General features: G+C 40.0%; 1 pseudogene; it reads left to right on the forward strand.

The window, feature by feature from the left end:
- The first annotated feature begins 22,148 nt into the window (after nt 1-22,148).
- Nucleotides 22,149-26,483, forward strand: LOC101712763 (folliculin-interacting protein 2-like; annotated as a pseudogene).
- The last annotated feature ends 506 nt before the right edge of the window (nt 26,484-26,989 follow it).

Genomic DNA, 26,989 nt, shown 5'->3' on the forward strand with positions numbered 1-26,989 from the left:
AAAATTTATTTCAATAATAATTGTGAAAATTAATATATAATACAAATCCTAGTCAAATAGACCATTAATACATAGGAAGAGAGAACAGAAAAACTGTATCGTAACCAATACAAAGATTTAAAGAGATTTTTTTTAATGTGAAAGATTTCAGACTCTTGGAGGTTAGACTGAAATGCTCTAACATAAGACCAATCAGAATTCAGAGATGGACAACAGTGAGAATACATAAGGAGTGGCAGTTGATAACCCAATGTTAATAATTTTCCTGAATTTCAGAAAAAGGTAGCCCTCGAAAAGTAAATATATACTTGGACACACCTAGTACAAAGCTAGACAAATAGAGTCCATAGACATAAAAAGATAACAGGGGAAATTAAGAAATTAGACAAAATCTAAAAAATAGAGTGGGGCAGCAAGACAGGTGTGAAACTAGGAAAAATTAAATATCTCTCTTCTTTCATTCTTTCTCTTTCTCTCCCTGTCTCTTTCTTACACACACACAACTTGGCCTCAAAACTCACATTTTTTTTACTCAGTCATAACACTAGTGAAGGAGAGTCTGTAACCACAGTGCTGCATAATCTCACAGTGATTAACTTCCTGTAACTCCAAGCGGACCTCACCATGGTGTGGGAGGGGCCTGGGACAGCTGCAGAGCTTCAAGCTGCTTGTCTCGGCTGGCTCATCGCGATTGGAGAGTGTGAGATCCGGGTGGGGCTGCAAGTCTCCCCTGCGAGCTCACCGTGGCGTGTCTGGTTGGTAAGTTTTTAATTACATTTTCAATTTCATTGATTGATATTGAGTTGTTTAGAATTTTTAGGTCTTCTTCATTCAACTTTGGTAATTCATACATATCTAGGAATCTGTCCATTTCTTCTGTGTTTTCCATCTTATTGGTGTATAGGTTCTCAAAGTAGGTATTGATGATCCTCTGGATTTCTGCTGGGTCTGTTGTAGTTTCACCCTTTTCATTCCTAATTGAATGGATTTGGGCCTTTTCTTTCCTCTTTCTGATAAGGTTGGCTAAGGGTTTGTCTATTTTGTTTACTCTTTTGATGAATGAACTCTTGGCTTCAGTGATTTTTTGTATCATTCTCTTAGTCTCCAATGCATTGATTTCTGCCCTGATCTTTATAATTTCCTCCCTCATATGAGCTTTGGGTTTGTCCTGCTCTCCTTTTTCTAGAAGCTTGAGGTTCAGCATCAGGTTGTATAATTGAACTCACTTTGTTTTCCTGATGTGAGTATTCACTGCTATGAATTTCCCTCATAACACTGCTTTCATTGTGTCCCATAGATTCTGATATATTGTATTGTCAATGTCATTTATTTGTAGGAATTGTCTGATTTCTTCAAAATAAATATATGAAAAAATGTTCAACATCACTGGTCATTCAAGAGATGCAGATGAAAACAACACTGAGATTCCACCTCAACCCACAAAGAATGGCTGCTTTCAAGAACTCAACCAATAACAAATGCTGGTGGGGGTGTGGAGAGAAAGGAACCCTTCTCCATTGTTGGTGGGAATATAGATTGGTGCAACCACTGTGGAAGTCAGTATGGATATACCTCAAACCACTAGGACTACAGGTCCCATTTGACCCAGCTTTTCCCCTACTGGGAATCTTCCCTAAATAATTAAAAGAATCATACCACAGTGACACATGTGCTATGTTTATAGCGACACAGTTTGTAATATCTAAAGCCTGGAAACAGCCCAAGTGCCCATCGACTGGAAACTGGATAAAGAAGATGTCGTTTTTTAATAAAATGGAGTACTACTCAGCCATAAAGAATGAGGAACTAGAGACATTTATAGCCAAATGGATGCATATTGAGGCAATACTCTTAAGTGAAAAAAATAGGACACACATTTGTAAATACCAAATAGTTTCTCCAGTGTGAGAAATTGAAAGTGTAAATAAGGATGAAAATGATCAAACTGAATAATTGATAATTTGAAATAGGAAAAGGTCCAAGGGTTTGGGCATGGTGGGAGGGGAAGGGGAAAGGGAAGAAGGGAAAAGAAAAATTATGAGAAAGAAAAAAAAAGTGGAATCAAAGTCTATGTAAATAGGGAAGGATGGAGGGGGTGAAGGGGGCACAGGTAATGGGAGAAAAAATAACAACTAAGATACATCAAGTTCTGGTACAAGCACCCAATGATAAATGTAAATGTATTGTATACCTAAAATGTACCAATTAATATTTTTTTTTAAAAAAACTTACCAACCAAGAGAAGCTTAATGGCTTCACCGCTGAATTCTACAAGACATTTAGAGAGGAACTACTGTCAATACTGTTTAAATTCTTCAGTGAAATTGAAAGGGAAGCAATACTCCCAAATTCATTCCTGGAAGCAAGCATCACCTTAATCCTCAAAGCAGAGAAGGACCCAACCGAAAAAGAGAACTAGAGGCCAATCTCCCTAATGAACATAGATGCAAAAATCCTTAATAAGACACTGGCAAATAGAATGCAGAAGATCATCAAGAAGATCATACACCCTGACCAAGTGGGATTCATCCCAGGGATGCAGGGATGGTTCAACATACGCAAATCAATCAACATAATACACTACATCAATAGAGCCAGGGATAAAAACCATATGATCATCTCAATAGATGCAGAAAAAGCATTTGACAAAATTCAACACACATGTATGATAAAAAAAACCCTACAAAAAATTGGAGTAAACAGTCTCTACCTTAATCTGATGAAAGCCATCTATGAAAAACCAACAGAGGTCAAATTGTCATTATTTACAGATGACATGATCCTCTATATCAAAGAACCCAAGAACTCCACCAAGAGCCTTCTAGACTTAATAACCAAATTCAGTAAAGTAGCTGGATACAAGGTCAACACACAAAAATCAATCTTTCCTCTACATGAACAACAGACTCACTGAGAGAGAAATAGGGCAAACAGTTCTTTTCACAATAGTATCCAAAACACTGAAATACCTAGGAATCAACCGAATGAAAGAAATCAAAGACCTCTTCTCTGAAAACTATAGCACTTTGAAAAAAGAGATTGAAGAGGATATCAGAAAATGGAAAGACATCCCTTGCTCCTAGGTAGGAAGGATCACCATAGTGAAAATGGCCATACTTCCAAAATTGCTATGTAGATTCAAAGCAATCCCAATTGAAATCCCAGCAGCATACTTCATGGACCTTGAGAAAACAATCCAAAAATTCATTTGGAACAAGAAGAGACCCAGAATAGCAAAAGCAATTCTAGGTAGCAGAGACATGCAGGGGGTATTACAACCCCCAACTTGAAACTGTACTACAAAGATACTGTGATAAATAACAGCATGGTACTGGCAAAGAAACAGACCTGAGGATGAGTGGAACAGATTAGAAGATGCAGAAACAATGCCAGACACACTCAGCCATCTCATCTTCGATAAAGGAGTCAAACACTCTCACTGGAGGAAAGATAGCCTCTTTATTAAATGGTGCTGGAAAAATTGGGCTTCAACTTGCCAAAGATTAAAACTAGACCTATATCTCTCACCATGCACTAAACTAAAATCGAAATGGATTGAAGATCTAAATATTAAAATGGAAATGCTCAACTGGCTGGAAGAGAGTTTAGGAGGAACTCTTGAAGACACTGGCGTAGGAAAAGACTTTATGAACAAAACCTCAGTTGCCCAAGAACTAGCACAAACAATCAACAAGTGGGGTCTCTTCCTACTAAAAAGCTTCTACACAGCAAGAGAAACCACCAGCAGTGTGAAGGGACAACCCACAATGTGGGAAAAAATCTTCACCTACTCTTCCTCAGACAAAGATCTACCACCCAAAATTTATAAAGAACTTAAAAATATCAGACCTCCCAAATTTAAAGACCCAATCAAAAAATGGGCACCTGAAATGAACAGACATTTCTCACACAAAGAAGTAGAAATGGCAAGTAAACATATGAAAAAATATTCAACATCACTGGTCATTCGAGAAATGCAAATGAAAACAATGCTGAGATTCTACCTCACTCCAGAAAGAATGGCTGCTATCATGAAATCAACCAATAACAAATGCTGGTGGGGATGTGGGAAAAGAGGAACAACTGCTCCACTGCTGGTGGGAGTGTAGACTGGTGCAACCACTGTGGAAATCAGTATGGAGATACCTCAAAGAACTAGGACTGAAAGTCCCGTTTGACCCAGTATTCCCCTGCTGGGTATTTTCCCCAAAGAATTAAAAGAATCATACCACAGTGATATATGTGCACCCATGTTCATAGCAGCACAATTTGTAATAGCTAAAACCTGGAAGCGGCCCAAATGCCCATCAACTGGAGACTGGATAAAGAAAATGTGGTTTTTTAATAAAATGGAGTACTACTCAGCCATAAACAATGAGAAATTAGAGACTTTTTTTTGTACTGGGGATCGAACTCGGGTCCTTACACTTGCGCAGCAGGCAGTGAAACCACTGACCTAAATCCCCGACCCATTAGAGACATTTATTGCTAAATGGATGCACATTGAGGTGATACTCTTAAGTGAAATAAATAAAACACATGTGTAAATGCCGAATAGTTTCTCTAGTGTGAGAAACTGAAAGTGTAAATAAGGACTAAAAGTTATAATAGAGAATGTGAAATAGGAAGAAAAGGGGCAAAGGGGAAGGGGAAGTGGAAGGGGTAGGGGAAGGAAAGAAGGGAATGGAATTAATATGAGAAAATGAGAAAAACAAAACAAAGTCTTTGTAAATAGGGAGGGATGGAGGGGTTGAAGGTAGGTCAGGGGAAGGGGAAAAAAATAAGAACTAAGAGAGTATGTAAAAGTGCATATTTCCAATGATGAATGTCATTATATTGTACACCTAAAATGTACCAATAAAAGGATATACAAAACAAAAAGCCATAACATCAAGCTTCTATCACTCAACTATCTGTGTACACAGTAAGGGGGCCCTCCTTCTGGGTAATCAACACCCACCTGCCCTCAGCTCAACCCATTGACTGTTCTGTGTAGGACTAGTTTCAAACTAAATACTGTGTTTCTGGCGGTCTATTTTGTGGCAGTTCCATGGCTCAACGCATCCGTATACCAGGCACTTACTGGTATTAGCATCTGACTGTCCTTGTAGGGGTTTTTTTCTGGCTCTTTGGGTAGATAGGACCAAAGTGCAACATCATCTATATATTTCACCAGCTCTAACACCTGCTATAATTTAGAAAGATTTTTTAACTTGTGCCCTAGACTCTGTTACTCTAAATATGCTCTCTATCTGGCCAACATTCACACTGAGTGACCCTTGTCTTGGAGATAAGTATCTGTAAGTGTAGCCACCCCACCACTGGGTAAGTAGTTCATACCTTTACAGGGACCTCCCTGGTAATTGATGCACAGGCCTTGTAAAATCTATAACTGTTTCACTGTGGTCAGATGAGCACACTTCTGCATCTATCAGCAACAACCTCTGGTATTACCTGCCTCTGTCCCACTCGACCAGACAACTCTGAAAAACATGACAGAGAGTGCAGGTCCCAATGTCCTGGTCTCATTGATGGCCCATCTACATGACACCAGACACTGCTGGAAACCACCAGCAGCCTGCTCCAATCCTGCAAGAGGACCAGAGCTTAACATAGCATCATGAATATAATGAAATAACTACATGTTCCATGGGGCTAGCCATGTAGTCATGTCCTTTGCCACCAATCCATGCCAAACAGGAGGGGTATGTAAGAAACCCTGTGGCAACATGGTGAACATCCATTGCCTTTTTTCTTCCATGGAGGTGAACCATTCTCAATCCTTAGCAGCTATACCTATAAAGAACATCATTGTTTCTAATGTTAACCCCTAGAGCATGTCTACCCCCAGGACATACACAGGTATCAGGGAGTTGTGCATGGTATAGGCTTGAAGAGGAAGATGGTCTATACCTAAAGTCAAAGTCCTTGGTTTCACTTTGCTGGTATGTACTCTGTAGCCATTTATGTAGGGCACCTTTCCAGAAATTTCTCAGGGTTTCCATAAATAAGGCTACAATCTGTTTTGGTCTCCATTAATGTGAGCCCATGATGTACATTTGTCAGGGTCCAATAAATGGCAAGCTCAACATGAGGACTCTGGTCCTCTGGTATTCCCCCTAACTGGGTGCCATGGCCCTTCTTCTAATCAAAATTAAACTTGAATTTATACAGAGAAAGGGGAGAGCTATAGAAATGTAAATATATGAAAAAGTAAAAATGCTTTCCTTCAAAAGTAATTATTTAAAGTAAAAATTACAAGACTGCATTGTGGAGTTCACAAAATATATGAGAGAATAATATATGATAAAAAGTTGTAACTGTGGGTTCATGCAATATATGAGAAATGATTGATATTAATCCAGGGTGGACTGTGTTGAAAATATACATTGTAATAACTAGAAGAAGGATTAGTAAATACAAAGATAACATATGAATTATCAAAGCTGAATCAAGAGGATCTAAAAATTCTAAACAACCCAATATCAGTCAATGAAATAAAAAATGTAATTAAAAACTTACCAACAAAGAAAAGCCCAGGTCCTGATGGATTCACTGCTAAATTCTACATAAAATTTAGAGAAGATCTACTGCCAATTCTCTTCAAACTCTTCAATGAAATAGAAAGGGAAGCAATACTCTTAAATTCTTGCCTGGAAGCAAGTATTGCCCTGATACCAAAACCAGAGAAGGACCCAACCAAATAAGAAAACTACCGGCCAATCTCCCTAATGAACATAGATGCAAAAATCTTCAATAAGATACTGGCAAACAAGAACAAGACAGGAACAAGACAAGGATGTCCGCTATCACCACTCCTATTCAATATAGTTTTGGAAACATTAGCCACAGCAATTAGACAAGAGAAAGAAATAAAAGCAATGAAAATAGGAAAGGAAGAAGTTAAACTGCCATTATTTGCTGTTGATATGATACTCTACACAGAAGACCCAAAAAACTCCGCCAAAAGACTTCTAGACTTAATTGACAGATTCAGTAGAGTAGCTGGATAAAAGGTAAACACTCAAAAATCAATAGCCTTCTTGTACACAAATAACAGATGCACTGAGAGAGAAATTAGGAAAATAATCCCTTTCACAATAGCATCCCCAAAAATGAAATATCTAGGAATCAACCTAATGAAGGAAGCAAAAGACCTCTACATTGAGAACTACAACACTCTGAAAAAAGAAAGCAAAGAAGATATAAGAAAATGAAAAGACATCCCTTGTTCCTGGGTAGGAAGAACCAATATAGTGAAGATGGCCATATTTCCAAAATGCTATCCAGATTCAATGCAATCCCAATTGAAACCCCAACAGTATATTTCACAGAACTAGAGAAAACAATCCAAGAATTCATGTGGAACCAAAAGAGACATAGAATAGCATAAGCAATTCTAGGCAACAGAGACATAGCAGGGGGTATCTCAATCCCCAACTTGAAACTATACTACAAAGCTACTGTGATAAAAATAGCATGGTACTAGCAAAGAAACATACTCAGGGATCAGTGCACTAGATTAGAAGATGCAGAAACAACTCCAAGCATACTCAGCTATGTCATCTTTGACAAAGGAGCCAACCATCCTTACTGGAGGAAAGATAGCCTCTTTAATAAATGGTATTGGAAAAACTGGATTTCAAGTTGCCTAAGATTAAAACTAGACCTCTATTTTTCACCATGCACTAAACTAAAATTGAAGTGGATTAAAGATCTAAATATTAAAACAGAAACATGAAATTTGCTGGAAAATAAGTTAGGCAGAACTCTTGAAGACATTGACATAGGAAAAGACTTTATGAATAAATACTCAGTAGCATGGGAACTAGCACAAAGAATCAACAACTGGGATTTCATCTTTTAAAGAAGCTTCTGCACTGCAAGGGAAACCACCAACAGAGCTAAGAGACAACCTACAATGTGGTAAAAAAATTTTCACCAGCTGTTCCTCAGACAAAGGTCTACTATCTAGAATATATAAAGAACTGAAAAAAATCAGACTTCCCAAACATAAAGACCCAATTCAAAAATGGGCATCTGAAATGAATAGACATTTCTCAGGCAAAGAAGTAAAAGCAGCAAATAAACATATGAAAAATGTTCAACATCACTGGTCATTCAAGAGATGCAGATGAAAACAACACTGAGATTCCATTTCACCCCAGAAAGAATGGCTGCTATCAAGAAATCAACCAATAACAAATGCTGGTGGAGTTGTGGAGAGAAAGGAATCCTTCTTCATTGTTGGTGGGAGTGCAGACTGGTGCAACCACTGTGGAAATCAATATGGAGATACCTCAAAAAACTAGGATTAGAAGTCCCATTTGACCCAGATATTCTCCTACTGGATATCTTCCCAAAAGAATTAAAAGAATCATACCACAGTGATATATGTATATGTTCATAGCGGCAGTTTGTAATAGCTAAACCTTGGAAACAGCCCAATTGCCCATCAATTGGAAATTGGATAAAGAAGATGTGTTTTTTTTAATAAAATGGAGTACTACTCAGCCATAAAGAATGAGAAACTAGAGACATTCATAGCTAAGTGGATGCATATTGAGGCCATACTCTTAAGTGAAATAAATAGGACTCACATGTGTAAATACCAAATAGTTTCTCTGGTGTGAAAAACTAAAAGTGTAAAGAAGGATCAAAATGTATAATTTGATATTGTGAAATAGGAAGAAAAGGCCTAAAGGAGTAGGGGAAATGGGAGGGGTAGGGGAAGGAAAGAAGGGAAAAGAAAAAATATGAGAAATGGAGAAAAAGTCTTTGTAAATAGGGAAGGGTGGAGGAGGTGAAGGGAGGGCAGGGGAATGGGGAAAAAATAAGAACCAAAATACATCACGTAAAGGTACAAGATCCCAATGATGAATGTAACTGTATTGTATACCTAAAATGTACCAATAAACTTAATGGAAAAAAATTTAAAAAAAAGGAAAAATGACAACCAGACCTTAGATACCAAAAAAAAAAGATAGTGGCAAACAGAATGCAAGAAATAATCAGGAAGACTATACACCATGACCAAGTAGGATTCATCCCAGGGATGCAGGGGTAGTTCAACATAAACAAATCAATAAATGTAATACACCATATTAACAGAGCCAAAGGAAAAAAATCACACGATCATCTCAATAGACACAGAAAAAGCATCTGACAAAGTCCAACAACCTTTCATGATAAAAACCCCTACAGAAAATAGGAATAGATGGTCTTTATCTCAATCTGATAAAAGTCATCTATGACAAACCAACATCCAACATAATACTAAATGGTCAAAAATTGAAAGCTTTCACACTAAAATCAGGAACAAGACAAAGATGTCCACTATCATCGCTCCTATTCAACATAGTTCTGGTAACATTAGGCAGAGCAATTAGAGAAGAAAAAGAAATAAAAGGAATAAAGATAAGAAAGGAAGAAGTTAAATTATCATTATTTGCAAATGCCATGATTCTCTACATAGAAGGCCTCCAAAACACCAAAAAACTTCTAGATTTAATAACCAAATTCAGTAGCATAGCTAGATACAAAGTAAACACTCAAAAATCAAGCCAGGGATTGAGCTCAGTGGTTCCACCACCTGCCTTGCAAGCGCAAGGTCCCAATTTGATCCCCAGTACCAAAAAAAAAAAAAAAACCAATAGCATTCCTGTACACAAATAACAAAATCACTGAAACAGTAATAAGGGCAACAACACTTTTCACAATGGCACCAAAAAAATGAAATATTTAGGAATCAATCTAACAAAGGAAATAATGGACCTATACGTAGAAAATCACAGTACTCTTAAAAAGGAGATTGAGAAGATATCAGAAGATGGAAAGATATCCCCTGCTCTTGGGTAGGAAGAAGCAACATAATGAAAATGGCCATACTCCCAAAGTTGTTGTACAGATTTAATGCAATTCCAATCAAATTACCCTTAGCATACCTTACAGAACTAGAGAAAACATCTCCAAAATTCATTTGGAACCAGAAGAAACCTAGAATAGCAAAAACAATTCTGAACAACAAAGTCAAGCCAGGAGGAATCACAATCCCTGACTTGAAATTATATGGCAGAGCCACTTTGATAAAAACAACATGGTACTGGCAAAGAAAAAAAACAGACCTGAGGATCAATGGAACAGACTAGAAGATGTGGAAACAACACACTCAGCCACCTTATCTTTGACAAAGAGGCCAAACATGTTCACTGAAAGGATAGCCTTTTTAATAAGTGGTGCTGAAAAAACTGGCTTTCTACATGCCTAAGATTAAAACTAGGCCCATGTCTCTCACCATGTACTAAAGTCAAAATGGATCATAGATCTAAATATTAAAACAGAAACACTAAATCTGCTGAAAGAGAGAATAGGTAGAGCTCTTGAGGGCATAGGGGATAGACAACAACTTCATGAACAAAACCCAAACTGCACAGGAAATAGTCCAAAGAATCCACAGCTGGGATCTGATCTTAAAAAGTTTTTTGCATGGCAAAAGAAATCACCAATAGAGTGAAAAGACAGCCCAGAGTGTGAAAAAAATTTTAGCGAGTAGCCCCTCTGATAAAACTAATGTCTAGAACATACAAATAATTGAAAAAATCAGACCCCCCAAATTTAAAGGTTCAATCCAAAAATGGGCACCTGAAATGAATAGACAATTCTCAGATGAAGAATTAAAAATGGCAAGAAAATATATTTTAAAATCTTCAACATCCAAGAGATGCAAATTAAAACAATGCTGAGATTCCATCTCGCTCCAGAAAGCATGGCTAACATCAAGAAATCAACCAACAACAAATGCTGGCTAGGCTGTGGGAGAAAAGGAACCCTTCTCCGCTGTTGTTGGGAGTGCAGATTGGTGCAACCATTGCGGAAATTCCTCAAAAAATACAGGGCCAGAGATGTAGCTCAGTGGTGCCATTCCTGCCTGGCAAGTGCAAGGTTCTGAGTTTGATTCCTGGTACTGAAAAAAAAAAGAATTATGATTAGAGGTCCCATTTGATCGAGCTATTCCCATGCTGGGTATTTTCCTCAAAGAATTAGAAGCATCATACCACAATGATAAATGCACATCCATGTTTATAGCAACACAGTTTATAATAGCTAAATCTTGGAAACAACCCAAATGCCCATCAACTGATGAATGAATGAAAAAGATGTGGTTTTTTTATACCATGGAGTACTACTCAGCCATAAAGAAAGATAAACTTGAGACATTTATAGCTAAATGGATGCAACTTGAGACTATACTCTTAAGTGAAATAAATCGGACACTTATGTGTAAATACTGTATTATTGCTCTAGTGTGAGAAACTGAAAGGGTAAATAAGGACCAAAATGAATAATAGATAATATGAAATAGGAAGAAATTGTTCAAAAGGAGAGGGAAACTGAAAGGGGGAGGGGAAAAGGATGGGAAAAGGGAAAAATTGAGAAAAGAAGGAGAAAATGGAAACAAAGCTTTTGTAAATAAGGCCGGAGGGGAGGTGGAAGGGAGAGAAGGGGAATGGGGGGAAAAGAGGATTCAAGCATTATCATGTACAGGTACAAACTCCCTTTGATGTGATTGTTATGTATATTTAAATAGCACCAATAAAATTAATTTTTAAAATAAATAAATAAATCAAAAGATAATGTTTTCACAGCTAATAGAAGAAATAAAATAGAACTTTAAAAATAACTATTTAAAATGAAACCAACTTCCTACTGGTTTTTAAAACAAATTATTTTTATTTTTCCATCATTGCTACAACAAATTACCACATATCTAGTAGTTTTAAAACAGCATAAATTTATTACCTTACCCTTTTGTAGGTTGACAAAGTTCTCAGTGGGCTAAAATAAGAATGTGAGTGGGGCTGCATTCCTCTCTGAAAAATCTGAAATTGTTTCATCTTTTTCAGCTCCTAGAAACTGCTCACCATTCCTTGTATCTCCATGTTCAAATCTAGGAACTCCCTGATCTTTTTCTATCATAGTTCTATCCGATTACAGTTAGGAAAGACTTGTATGATTACATTGGATTCACATGGACTATCATCCCGTATTAAGTTCCTAAACCTTAATCACATCTGCAAATGTTTTGCCACATAAAATAGCATATTAACAAGTTCTCAGGATTAGGATGTGCGTGTCTTTGAAAGCCATTTTTCTGTCTACCAAAATCGTTAAGGTAATAGAACACAAATGTAGATTCAAGCACAGAAAGAGAACCAAGCCAAAAGCTGGCGTAGTTATGGGATCTCTAATATCACCAAAATTTTATCAGTGCAAAGGCACCAAAATGCATTAAAAGACCTTGTTCTCACTGTGGACATGGGGCCTTTAGTGAATGTAATAAAAACACTCACTGAAGAGGAGAAAACATAGAAGAAAAGATGAGTAGAGATAATGAAAACTGCTCTTCAAAATGAGGCTGCACACAAAACTACTGACAAAAGCTAATCTTTATAGAGACAGAGACAGTCTGATCATTAATCATGATGTGTCATTTGACTTGAGTAAGAACTACCTAGCAGATTAGTAAAATCCTGGGTGTATCAGTACATGGTTGACATGTAGGTCAGCAAACTGAAGTGGGAAGACCCTCCTCATATGTAGATGGTACCAGCCAAAAAGCTTGTGGCCTTGATAAAATATAAAAGGAACGAAGAAAGAAGTCTTCCCTTTTTTGAAGGAACTCTGGTCTTTGCCATTGTGTTTGGATATTGGCTCCAGTTTTTTTCAGCCTTCCAATACAGACTCTTTGCATTCTGATATAGATGTGCAGCAGTGACTCTACAGTTAGCTTCTGGGTCTTCAACCTTCAACTCTTACTAGATCATCCAGCTCTCCAGCATGCAGATGGCCATTTTAGATTCTTCTACTTTTGCTCCTAAAGATGATCACTGTGACTCTTCTGCTTCTGATCCTGTAAGCCTACCTAGTAAATCCCTTTGAATAATTATACATATATTTTACATTGATTCTGTTCCTCTAGAGAACTCTTAACACAGATTAGACAGAATAGATATTTATTCCCAATATAGATTTGCCTCCCCTGCATGTAATGCATCTGCCAATTCTGTACTAGAGAGACAGAATTGCAAGGATTATTGATTCTAGGCATTGGCTATCTAATTTGATGGGACCTAAAGTTGTCATGGTCTCTCCTTCTGATAATGTAGAGTACCAATAGTTCATTTAGATTTTGGAGGCAACATATTCCTCACCTTGATGTCTTACTATGGCCCATTTATTGACAGACTCAGAAAACAGCTAGATTTTTTTTGTTTTTTGTTTTGTTTTGTTTTTTGGTACCGGGGACTGAACTCAGGTCCTTGCACTTGCGCTGAAGGTGGCAAAACTACTGAGCTAAATCCCCAGTCCAAAACAGCTAGTTTTAAGTGGGACCCAGAACAAGAGAAGGCTGTGAAACAGCTTCTACCATTTGGATCTTGTGATATAGAAGATCCAAAGGTACTTGAAGTGGCAGTGGCAAATAGGGGTGCTGTTTGGAGCCTCTGACAGGGACTCACAGGTGAACCACAGAAGAGGCCCTTCAGATTTTGGAGCAAGGATTTTAGAGTAAGTCATCTGCAGATAACTATTCTCCTTTTCAGAAAAAAACTACTGGCCTGCTCCTAGCCCTAGTGGAAACTGAAAGCATGACCACAGGACACCAGGTCACCAAACAACCTGAGCTGTCCATCATGAACTGGACACTCGCCAAGTCATAAAGTTGGATAGGCACACCAACAGTCCACCATCAAATGGAAGTGGTACATATGTAATTGACCCCAGGCAAGTCTAGCAGGTACAAGTATGTTACATGAACTAATACAATTGCCCATGGTTTCTATTCCTGCTATACTGCCTTCCATTCCCCAGCATGCACCTAGGACCTCATGGGGTGTACCATATTATCACATGACAGAGAAAGACAAGACTAGGGTGTGGTTTGCAGATTGTTTTGTACATTATACAAAGCCTGAAAGTGGACAGCTGAAGTGTTACAGTTCCTCTTCAGGACATCCCTGAAGAACAGCGGCAAAGGGAAATCTTCACAGTAAGCAGAACTTTGAGCAATGAACCTGGTTGTACATTTTGCTTGAAAGAAAAAAATCCCCATATGTGCAAGTAAATATCTTTGGGTTGTACTCAATGGTCTACCTGAATGAGTAGGGACTTGGAAGTAACACGACTAGAAAATTGGTGACAAAAACCTTTGGGGAAGAGGGATATGAATAGACTTCTCCATATGGGTGAAGGATGTAAAGATATCTGTGTCCCATCTAAATATTCATCAGAAGGTGACCTCAACAGAAGAGGACATTAATAATTCCATTCTATGGATAACAATCAACTGTTTTCCACAGCTATGCTTGTCACTGCCCATTGGGCTTATGAACAAAATGGCTATGGTGGTGGGGATGGAAGTTATGCATAGGCTCAGCAACGTAGATTTCCATACATCAAGATCTTCATGGCTACAGCCATTGCTAATGCCTGATCTATCAGCAGCAGAGACCAACACTGAGTCCCCAGTATGATACAGTTTTCTAGGATGATCAGCCTGTGACTTGGTGGCAGGTTGATTATATTGAACTATTTCCATCATGAGAAGTGCAGTGCTTCATCCTTACTGGAACAGACACTTATTCCCAGTATAGATTTGCCTTCTCTGCATGTAATGCTTTTGCCAAAACTACCATCTGTGAAGTTACAGGATGCCTCATCCACTGTCATGATGTTCTATACAGCACTGCTTCTGATCACAGTATGCACTTGCGAAAAAAGTAATGCAGTGGACTCGTACTCATGGAATTCATCAATATTACCATGTTCCTCACCATCCAGAAGCAGCTGGACTGACAGAAGGGTGGAGTGGCCTTTGAAGTTGCAATTACAGTGCCAACTAGGTGGCAATACTTTGCAGGCCTGTGGCACGTTCTTCAGAACCTTCATATGCTTTGAAGGTTGAAAGCAAGACTATGGCACTGTTTCTCCCCTAGCCAAGATTTATGGGACCAGGAATTAATGGGTGGAAGTGAGAATGGTATCACTAATCATTACAAAGATATTGAGATAGCTGAAAGACAAAAAGGTAACTGAAACAGATGCACCTATTACATCTCCAATGGAAAGACAAAAGGAGGAGGGAGTTTAAGCAGAGTCAAGAGGTAAGGCCTCTAGGCAAGAGACAGGTGTACATAGATAGCACCTGATATAAGTTAGGGGGCTGAAATAAGGGACTGTCCAGTAGGAGGTGGTATCACAAGGAGATGCAGCTACTGCTACATATCCATTAAAATATCAAAATTGAGGGAGAACTTCCCCTACTTCTCCTTTTTCTTGCACTCCTAACCATGCATTCTATAGACAAGTATAACCAAAACACAGTTGGTAGTGTCCGGGAGATGTAGTTTTCAGGAAAAGGTCAGGTTTGAAAGTAAAGAGACCAACAACCTGCACACTTGATAAAGATTATCTATCAACACGACAAACAAATGTTAAGGACATTCCCTTAGAACTGCAAACAAGAGAAGAATACACTCATCACTGCTTCTATTCAACAATCTATTGGAAGACCTATAAAAACAAATGAAAAAGCAATAAGTAAATAATATAAAAACCACATTTATCTGCTGATAATAAATGTCCACATAGAAAAGCCAAGAGAATTATCATCCACATTAGTGAGAGAGTTCAGAAGGATTAATGAATGTAATGTATGTGCTGCCAAAGCGAGCACCATAAACAAAAATAGATTGTCTATTACCATTAGTAAGCCAGTGTAATAAAATAGAAAAAAGATACCATTCACTATAGCAATAAAGAACTAAAAGATATCTAAAAATAAAATGACAAAACTGCAGGCCTTTGTGGAAATTTGGAAAACATTGTTAAATATTTGTTTAAAAGAATAGCACTACCGTATTTCTAGAGGGCAGGGCTCACAACCCTGAAAATGTCAAAATTTTGTTATCTTTCCATAGCTATTACAAAATACATGAGATAAACAATTTAAAGGAGGAGACATTTATTTTGGCTTCCATGCTTTCAGAGGTTTCAGTCATGGTCTTCTGGCTCCATTGCTTTCAGGCTATGGCCAGGCAGAGATCTTAAGTCAGAAGGGCACATTGGAAGAAAATTGCACATCTCAAGACAGCCAGTAAGCAAAAAGAGCAACTTGGCAATCTAATACCCTTGTACTTCATACCTGCGTACTAGTTATTGTCATAATAAAGCTGGGTAACAAACCACTCCAATAGCCAGCTTTACAATTCAATAATTGTGCTCACAGATCAGTGAGAATAGATGAATGCTATGGTACACTCATATAATGGCCTGCTGCATGGCATTTTAAATGAAAGGACTGAAGCTGTATGCATCAGCATAAATAAATCTCCAGCACATAACTGTAGAGGAAAATGAGCAAGTTACATAAAGAACAACACTTACTAAAATACCATTTGATGTATAAAACCATGAAAACAATACTCCAGGTTACCTAAGACAAAATACTTACATTGTAAAAAAATAAAGACATATATGACAGATATGAACATTAAGGATAATGGTTACCTTTGAAGAAGAAAAAAAGAAAATAAAATTAGCAGATATGAGGAGATATACCTGAAGAAAATATAACATTATCTTGAGACATGTTAAAGCTAGTTATATGTATGCGTCTGTTCATATTATTCTCTATATTCAACTCCCCATAATGAATGTAATCATTATGTACTGTAAACATGTCCTAATAAAAATTAACCTTGAAAAGAAACATTTCTAATTTTAAAAAATAAAAATGATATGGGATATCTTACAACTAAAATATTGAAAACTTCTGCATACATAGGTAGCAAAAATATGAGAAAATGTAAAGAATTCATGAGAAAATATGTCTTTTTGTAATAGGGTTTTTGCCATAGTCTCTTGTTTGTTTTGCTGTGCCTGGGCTCAAGCCCAGGTCCTCACACATGCTAACCAAGAGCTCTACCACTGGACCACCCTAAGAAAGTATTTCTATCATTTTAACTTCTACTGTAATTGTTATAATAGATTTTTAAAATAAATAATTATATAAAAATTTGTAGAATTAATGAATAGAATTAGAATATCATTTAAGTTCATGATTGTTTTGTATTTTAACCTCTCCCCCCAAAATTTAGTTGATAGCGTATTTTTGATAGTAGATTTAGTTAAATCTCACATAACATTTTTTACCTGATAAATGTATTAAAACAATCATTTTCTTAAAGATTTTCCTATGGATTTGCTTTTTTGTTAGAATACACATACATGCTATTCAGTCTATAATCAACTTACTCTTTATACATTATTTAATGAGATTTTAAATTTGAACCAAACATGACAAAAGCATTTTCGTGGCCCTGTGTGTTTCATACGATGGCTTGCTAGACAGCAGATTAGCTGACACTGAAACCTAGCTTCCAGAAAAGTTATTTTGGGAAAGGCCATCAAAATTCTGATGGTTTCAAATTCCACATATAGTCTCTTTAGACAGTTAATCAGCAACAAACTTCATGGCAGTCCTTTAGGCATCTGTGCTAGAACTTGTAGGCAGCCAGCAGTCTGTTTGCTTTTAAAAAGACCTAAGTAATAGTTTGAGGTCATTGTGGGAAAACTCAGAGCCAATAAATTGCAGCCCCATTGTACTTATGTCATGGCCTCCAGATGACCAGCTGGCTTGAGATGCCCATTTATGGTCCAACTGTACAACAAACATATGAGAAAACACCACAGACCTAAAAGTATCCATGCTGTTACGTGTTTTCATGTGACACAGTTGCCACAGTTGGAAGAGTCAACCATATTTCCAAGAGGAGACTGGCTTAGCTGAGATGAGAACTGGGTGTGTCCAGAAGTGCCTGGCTATACAACATGCAAAGCTGTGTTTGGCCTCGGAAAAAATGATCAGGAGTTAGCAGAGCCCACAGAATGAGGCTCAAGGACAGAGCTCAAATCCAGAAAGAAAAAAAACCCCTAGGACACAGGAGAAAAAGAAAGTGAACACAAAGCAGTTTATAAGCCAGGGACACAGGGACCAAGGCACTCAGGCACTGGTCAGTTCTCACACAGATCTTTCCTGGGGGCCCAGAGTTTGCCAGGCTACTTGTGGGGTGCTGCACATAAGGATCTGCTTTCTTTTTCCACAGGGCCTAAGAATTCCACTACTTGTACAAGCAGGTAAAATTATTGAAAGTCTATAGAATACTAGTAAGAGATTATTGTTCATGAATAAAAGGTAAGAATTAAGGATTAGAGAGACCAACAAATATTTGACTTTGTTACTATGAACTTATATTAGTTTAATCATAATTTATAATCACATCACTTCATAAAAATAAATATAATGTTATCCAATTAGCTTTTCAGATGTGCAATTTGAACCTAGAGACATTAAGTGACATGAATTTCTATGTTGCCTATTAGTCTGGTTTTTAATCTTTACATATGCTAATTAACTTTATAAGGTCTTTTAAGATAAATAAATGAATCTGATGCTGGAAAGACAAAAGGGAGGTAAAGAGAGGGGGGGAAGAAGGGAATTGAAATATGTTATGTACATGTACCAAGCCCCTACTGTGAATGCAATCTTTATGTATTGACACACATGTACTAAAAAGTCAAAAATTAGAAATTTAAAATAAAGTGCCTGTGATGATAGAATTTAAGTCTTCCGATTAAAATTTTGTTTTATGTTTGTACTGTACCTTTTGGTTAAGATATATACTACAAATATGTACTCAGTTGAATGTGGCCAGGATTCCAAGAAACTCTACCAATGTTCAATTTTTTAAATAGGGGAGGACATCAGTTTGTTTCATAAATTATATTTTATACTGCTCTATTTCAAGGCAAAAACCTGCCTCGGTTTTAATATCATATTTACATCTGAAATACTAAAAAATAATGGAAACAGTGGGGAGGCAATATTGAGGAGCATATTGTTTAAGATTTGATAGCTTCGATTTTATAAGAAACACATAAATAGCAACATCAAAGTCTAGTTCACAAAACAATTCCCAGCTGCTTCAAAAATTGTCTCAAAAATGTCAGAAACAAGACTTGCTTACTGAGACTTGCTTTCCAGCTGGGACTTCACATCATTTTTTCTTATCTTTTCAGATTCATATCAACCTTCACACTCTTCCCACTGAGCTTTCCACCTAACTTCCTCTGCTGATTTCACTGATGAGCATTGCATTCAAGGAACCCTGCCCACATTAGGCTCCCAATAATAGCTATTGATTTGAGATTTTCATTTCTACTTTAGTTTTATATCATCAGTCTTAATTCAGGTATTATCTTTTATCTAATCTTATTTCTTGGTAATCACATTTAATCAGATGAAATTGCAATTTTGATAATCTGCATTTAACACCCAACAAAAAATACCATTACTTTTTTTCTTTCAATTTTCTTTTCCTTAATTCTAGTCTGAATTAAATGGGGATATTGAAGTGATTAGAATGTGTAGACTCCTAGATTCAGGGTAGGCGATTCAGAGAACTCTCAGGAGACAGCAAGAGAAGACATCAAAAGATGAGCATAGGGAGCAAAAAGTGGGAAATTCGGCAAGTAGGTAAAGTTTAGTATGAGGGTTTTAGGAGCAGGAATTAAAATATACAGATATTGAGAAGGATATACTGACAAAGAGAAATAGCAATTGCACCAAAACTATATAGAAAATATGATCATCAATGTCCACTATGTACTTAATATCTATTTCCATCTTCTTTTCTTTACTAAAAGAAGAAATGGAAAAACAAAGATGAGGAAAAGGGCAAAGTAGAGGATGATGAGAGAAGAAAGAAGAAAGGAGGAGAATAAGCATTATGTCTTCATCAGTGTCCTCAGGTAAATATTTCTGTTTCAGCTTCCCTTAGTGCTAGGAGTGGTACTGTGACATGGTTTCATCTGTAGCAAATAACATTTTAAAATCCCAATTCTTCGACGACCCTATGGCCACATGACTTGCCATGTAATTTTGTTGTGCTGTCCCTCTTTCACTGAGTTCATCCATATGATTTGTTTGGACAACACTATAACCCTTGTCAATTCTAAATCTTGGCTTAAAGAGACTTTGCACATTTCGCCTTGCTTACACTTGTACATGTAACAGTCTACTAGTTCCAGGAAAATAAACCAATCATGAAAAGTTATGCCAGAGAAGGCTTCTCAACTAAACCTCGACCATTCCACCCTGGAGCATAGCCTCCAGTTGCTTAAGTGAGCTCAGCAGAACTCAGCACTATCACACGTGTGAGCTTAGCTCTAATCAGCTGAACTCAGAACAATACACACACACATATATATATATTCACTATATATATATATATTCATTGTTATACTTATTCAAATTTTATAGTTACTTGTTTTTGTTTGTTTGTTTGTTTATTTTATTTTTTGGTACTGGGGATCGAACTCAGGTCCTTGTGCTTGCGCAGCAGGCGACGAAACCACTGAGCTAAATCCCCGGCTGTAGTTACTTGTTATGCACCAAAAACTGACTGTTATACTAACTGGTGAGGCATAGGTTGATATCTGATGGCAGGAGTAGGAAAGACATTAAAGAAAACTTTGCTTCTCTTAAAGTGCAATACTCTACTCACTCTTTTCCCTTTTCTTTACCTTAAGTTTAAAATTAATGCCTAAAAGTACAACAGCCATCCAGTGATGAAGTGTATATAGATAAAGCTTCTAAAGATGGTGGGATGAAAAAGCAAAACATTCCCAAGTCTGTGGTGGCATCGGTGAAGCAATGCAGCAGCCTTAGGTTATCTAACTCTTGTTGTGTGAGATACATGAGATACAAACTCAGATATCTTTAAGCCACTATATCAGAATTTTTGTTGTAAATAGCAAAAATTATTCATGATACAAGAATCAAAACATAAATCAGTGTTCAGCCCTGGGAAAATGTTAGGGACAGAAGGAGACCCACGTGGAGCAGAGGAGAGAATAAGGAGCAGGGTGACCTGAGCCCAGACCATGCCATGCATTTGGCGGTGCACCACTTCCAGTTTTTAGCAGAGGATGAAACCCAGAGAAAGGAGTTGTATACAAAGAGTTAGACTCCTACAAAAAACTGGCCCAGACGAACAATTACATTAATGTTGAGGTTTAGTTTGACCCACTGGTCACATATTTTAAGCCAACAGATCATCTGGGGCTTCACTCTTTTCTATTTTCTATTTTAAAACATTTCAACACTCTTTTTCTAATACTCTCCCTTTCCCTCTGTCTTTCATTATCTAAATCTTTCTGAACTGTTATTGCTTTCAGAACATTCTTTTCTTAATAATAACTCCCATTAACATCCACCAATAAACTATGTTTTACAAAAGTAATTTAACTTTTTACATTAGCACAGAGATGTTGCACTATGTTTTTATGATAAACTGTAAAAAAAAAAAAAGACTATAACTACAGAAAACCAAAAAAAAGTTCTTTCTAAAACTAGTTGAAATTTCACATAAAACCTTTCTATAATTTATACATAAAGAAATAGTTGAATTTCTTTAGTCAGTCTTTAGAAACTACCAAAGTGGTATGAATTTGTGAAAATATAAGTCAGACAAGGGTAAATATCTAAGAAATGTCACAGTGGAGAGCTTTGCCTGTGCCCTCTGCCCATTCATTTTTCTAGAACTGACTTCCCCTGGGCTACTGGACAAGTTGTGCTCATCTTGAAAAGTTATAATAGTTCTTCAGAGTGCAGAGGAAGCTTCTGGGCCACAGCAGCACCGCTCCCAGCACAGAGGAGGTGAGCCGCACAGGCACCAGCAGCACATACACACCCCACCCCGCTCCGTCGAAATGAGAAGACACTTAAACAAGTCTCAAAACCAGACTTGTAGATCACCTACAGCAACCCCAAAGGGAATGGAGATGGAACACTGTGATACTGAACCACCTGGACTCCCTGAACAGGCAACAAAAGAGGACCTGGAAGAAACAAAATCAGAAATAATTTCTCAGTTAACGGCAGACATTGTGCTCATAGTGCAAGACATGATTAATAAAGCTAGAGAGGCCCCCATGGAGCAGCTGAGCAGCTCCCTCCCCGCCGCCACAGCTGCCCCCAGCTGCACACTGAGCCATGGCCCCCAAGGTGGCCTAGTGGCAGCAGCGCCATGGCCCCGACCCAGCTCCACCAGCTCTTTAGCAAAAGGGGCATGCAGGTGGGGCCACCAGGGAGCAAGTAGCCTTCAGCCGGTCATGTTCAAGTTTGACCTGAGTGAGATCTGCCTGATAGTTTACCAGGACTGTGAGAGGAGGGGCAGACAAGCCTTGTTTGATTCCAAAGCTGTTCAGAAGATTGAAGAAGTGGCAGCTCAGAAAGCAGGGGATGTTGCTGGCAGGACGTCACCCAAGAGCTGGCAAGGAAGCAGCAGTGGGGGCAGCAGCATCTCCTCCTATAGTTCTTCTGGGGGACCTTCACACCATGCAAAGGAGCAGCTGCCAAAGTACCAGTACAGGAGACCGGCTTCCACCATCAACATGCTCCGGGAAATGATGTCTGGCTCAGTTGCCATGAGCTACAAAGGCTCCTCCCTGAAGATCCACTACATAGGTTCTCCTCCACAGCTGATGTTTAGTAAAGTCTTTTCTGCTAGAATAGGTAGATTCTGTGGAAACACAAATAACTTGCAAGACAGCTTTGAGTACATCAACCAAGATGCTCATGTGGGAAAACTGAACACAAACCAGAATAGCTTGGGTGCTTGTCACACTGGACATAACCTAGGTCTGCTGCAGGCCTGTAGCAGCAAACTGCTGCAGAGAGTGGCTGAAGGAAGACCCCTCTGGCTCAACCGGAGTACTTCTTTCTTTGCAGCACCCAGCACCCCAGTGGACATGCCAAGCCGAGGACAGAATGAAGACAGGGACAGTGGCATTGCTCGACCAGCCTCACTGAGCAGCCTTTTGATCACACCCTTCCCCCTGCCGAGCTCTTCCTCGTCCTCTTCCAGTAGTTATTAGTGCCACTGGCTGCGGAGTCAGACGACTTTGGAAAATGGCATCATCCCAAGGCGGTCAACTGATGAGACATTCAGCTTGGCTGAGGAGTCCTATAGTTCTAATCTAGCCATAGTTAGGAGGAAGAAAATTGCCATAAGAATCATCTTTTTCCTCTTGAGAAAGAAGAAGCACAAAGGAATTTTCAGGAGTTCTTTTTTTCTCATTTTTCCCGTTTGAATCTCACATGAATGGGCTGAAGAGTGCAACTGAAAAGGCCATGATCTCCTGTAGGAAGATAGCAGAATCCAGTCTGCACATCCAGGTCTATGACAGCCGCCTGATGGAAGCACTGGGAGAATTCAGGGGAACTATCTGGAATTTATATTCTGTTCCGAGGATAGCTGAACCAGTGTAGCTCACCATGATGTCAAGCACTTAGGAGAAATCCCAGCTCTGCCAGTGCTTTCTCAAGTTTACACTTCTGATAGAACACATCAACAAAAACCAGTTCTTTGCTGCCTTACTGACTGCAGTCCTGACCTACCACCTGACCTGAGTGCCGACTGTCATGCCTGTGGATCACCCCCCACACCCTCCCCCACCCCCCATTACAGCCTTCTCTGGGAAGTGCACCTGGCGGTCAGGTCAGTGAACTCTCGGGCCAAGATGCATCCCTACAACCCTCTCTGGAACAGCTGGGTGACCTCTATGGAGTTATAGGCTCCCCAGTGAGACTGACACACACTGTGGTGGTGGGAAAGCAGAAGGACTTGGTCCAGCACATTCTGTATGCCCTGACCTACTTTCTACGCTGCTCTGAGCTGCAAGACAACCAGCTGACCTGGAACAGGAGTCCCAGTGAAGGTGACCAGGTCATCAATGGCAGCAAGATCATGACAGCCTTGGAGAAAGGAGAGGTGGAGGAGTCCAAGTACTTTGTGGTCACAGTGAGAAACAAGCCTGCTCTTATGCCCCCCATCCTACCACCCCTCACAGCAGGGAGAAGGGGTCCTGGTCCCACAGGGTTAGCTGGGGCCCTGGATGGTGCTGTCAGACCTGATCAAGAAGGAGGCCAGAGGCCACCACAGAGCTCTGAGGCTTGCAGCAGGGGGTTCCCAGGGCCAGCACTAGACAGCGCTTGGACCCCTCAGGGTGTGTTTTGTGGGGATAGAGACAGTGAGAAAGCAGCACCCCTAGCTGGCTCCTCTGAACCTTCCTGCTGTGAGGGTCCAGGGACACGGATGGAAACTGATCCCCAAACTGCCTGGGAGGAAACAAACGAGGAGGTGCCTAAGAAACTGCCAGAGCAGTCCTCAGCCTGGCCGTGCCCCGACAGTGGAGAGAGGAGCCTCTGGCAGAAAAAGTCACTTTCCAGATCAGAAGCTCTGTGTCTCCAGAGTCTGACTTTGAAAACCGCACCAAAAAAATGAATGAGAGGCTGACAGGCTGGAAATGGCACCCAGAGGCAGCTGGCACCTCAGAGGGCAGGGCAGCCATCAGCGTGGCTTGGGATGGGTGGGCCTCCAGGTGCTCCTGCAGAGCTGCCTTTCAGCAGGGTGTGGGCTGTCCAGAGACCCAGCCTCCTGACCCGGGGGAGGGTGAGTCCAGCAGGTGCGTTGCTGAGGAGAGAGGCTTTGGGAAGATGCTGCAGTGACAGGCTGCTGGGCAGCTCCGCCATGCTTCTAGCCTTGCCTCAAGAGCTGGGAGGAGAACGCCAGAGAAAACCAGGGGGTTGCACTTGAAAGACACGAAAGGACCTCCAGGAGCGCCTGCTCTGGACAAGTGTGTGCCACGGGACTCCAGCCTCCTGGTGGCTGCCTACACCCACCCTGAGGATGCTTGCGGGAAGGCCAGCTTCAGGGTAGAAGGAGACATTCCCAGAAACGAGCTCAGACAGCGCCTTTGGAGACAGTGAGGACGAAGTGTGCACTGCAGCTGCGCTGGGTCTTGGCACAGCGGTGACAGGACTGAAGGGTCCTTAGAAGTGGAGCTGCCATATGTGCACCCATGTTTATAGCAGCACCGTTTGTAATAGCTGAAACTTGGAAGCAGCCCAAATGTCCATCAACTGGAGACTGGATCAAGAAAATGTGGTTTTTTAATAAAATGGAGTACTACTCAGCCATAAACAATGAGAAATTAGAGACATTTATAGCTAAATGGATACACATTGAGGCCATACTCTTAAGTGAAATAAATAGGACACACATGTATAAATACCAAATAGTTTCTCTGGTGTGAGAAACTGAAAATGTAAATAAGGACTAAAAGGTATAATGGATAGTGTGAAATAGGAAGAAAAGGGGCAAAGAGGAAGGGGAAGTGGGGGGGGGGGTAGGGGAAAGGAAAGAAGGGAAAGGAATTAAAATGAGATAATGGAAAAATGGAAACAAAGTCTTTGTAAATAGGGAGGGATGGAGAGGTTGAAAGGAGAGCAGGAGAAGAGGGAAAAATAAGAAGCAAGAGAGATTATGTAAAGGTGCAAATTTCCAATGATGAATGTCATTATATTGTATACCTAAAATGTACCAATGATTAGAAGGAATAATTGATAATGCAAAATAGGAAGAAAAGGTCCAAAGGGGTAGGAGTAGTGGGAAGGGCAGGGGAAAGGAAAGAAGGGAAAGGAAAAATGATGAGAAATGGAAAAAATGGAAACAAAGTCTTTGTAAATAGGGAAGGGTGGAGGGGGTGAAGGGAGGGCTAGGAATGGGGAAAAAATAAGAACCAAGATGCATCATGTAAAGGTACAAGTTCCCAGTGAGAAATGTAAATATATTGTATACCTAAAATGTACCAATAAAAGAATTTTTAAAAAGAAGTGGAGCTGCCTCTGCCAAGGTCTCAGAGCGCCAGCAACACGAATGCAGGAAACTTCGGCCCCTCACTTCTGGCGGGTTACTGCCCCACCTACACGCCCGACCTGGTGCTTCATGGGACCAGCACCGACAAGAATCTGAGGCAGTGCCTGCCGGCTGATCTGGCCCACACGGTGCATCACCCAGTGCTCAATCAGCAGATAGCGGAGGCCCTCTGTATTATCGCGGACACGGATAAGTGGAGAGTCCAGGTGGCCAGGAGTCAGTGGAAAGTCCAGGTGGTCAGGAGTCAGTGGAAAGTGACGCACAGCATGAAGCTGGGTCAGGACGTCCTGGCCTCCAGTCAGATGTGCAGTTTACTTCAGTCCATTCTGCAGCTTCACAAGCTTCACCTCCCTGCTGATTTTTGCATCATGCATCTAGAAGACAGACTGCAGGACCTGTACCTTAAAAGTAAGATGCTGTCCAAGTATCTCCGGGGACACAAGTGCATCCACGTGAAGGAGCTGGGTGTTTTGCTGGGTATTGAATCTAATGACCTGCCTCTGTTGACTGCTATCGCCAGCACGCATTCTTCTCATGTGGCTCAAATACTCCTATAAGCTGAAGCTCAGGACATTTCTTCCTTGGAAGAAGAAAAATTCTCAGCTACAAGAGAAAGGAATAAGCTCTCTGGGCCGTCCAGCCTGAGAAGAGCAAGCAGAAACCATCATTCCACTGTGTGTCTTGCATTGTTGCTTTCAGGTGGATGCTTATTGGAAGATTTACGTTAGCACGACACAGTGGCATTTGTGACTTTCAGGAAGCCTTTCTGCCTTTCCTTCCCCGTGACTCAGCAGAGCGGACCTGCTGGCGGAAGGGACACAGCACTACGGAGCGCCAGCTGCCACGCTACCAGGCGGGGGCGAGGAGCGAGGGGAGAGGGGCACTGCGCCATTCCAGCAGCAGCGTCCAGCCGAGCGCGCTGTTCTAGAGACCGCGGTCCTCAGAGGCCAGGCGGGAAAGCCACTGCCGTCAGCTCTGGCTGCAGCAGCTGCCTTTGGGAAGAGAGGGTGCTCAGGGCCTCTGTCCCCTTTCTGCTCAGTTTACCTCCACTCAGGTGCAGCCTCAGGGAGTCAGAGATGGAGCGCTGGTGCGGCGGTCTGTATTTTCCGAGAGGCGCTCTGCAGAGGACTGTCGGAGCGCTCCAGCTG

The sequence above is a fragment of the Heterocephalus glaber genome, unplaced genomic scaffold (genome assembly GCF_053883595.1).
Source record: "Heterocephalus glaber isolate CG9 unplaced genomic scaffold, H.glaber_assembly_v1.0 deba00001504, whole genome shotgun sequence".
NCBI classification, from domain to species: Eukaryota; Metazoa; Chordata; class Mammalia; order Rodentia; family Bathyergidae; genus Heterocephalus; species Heterocephalus glaber.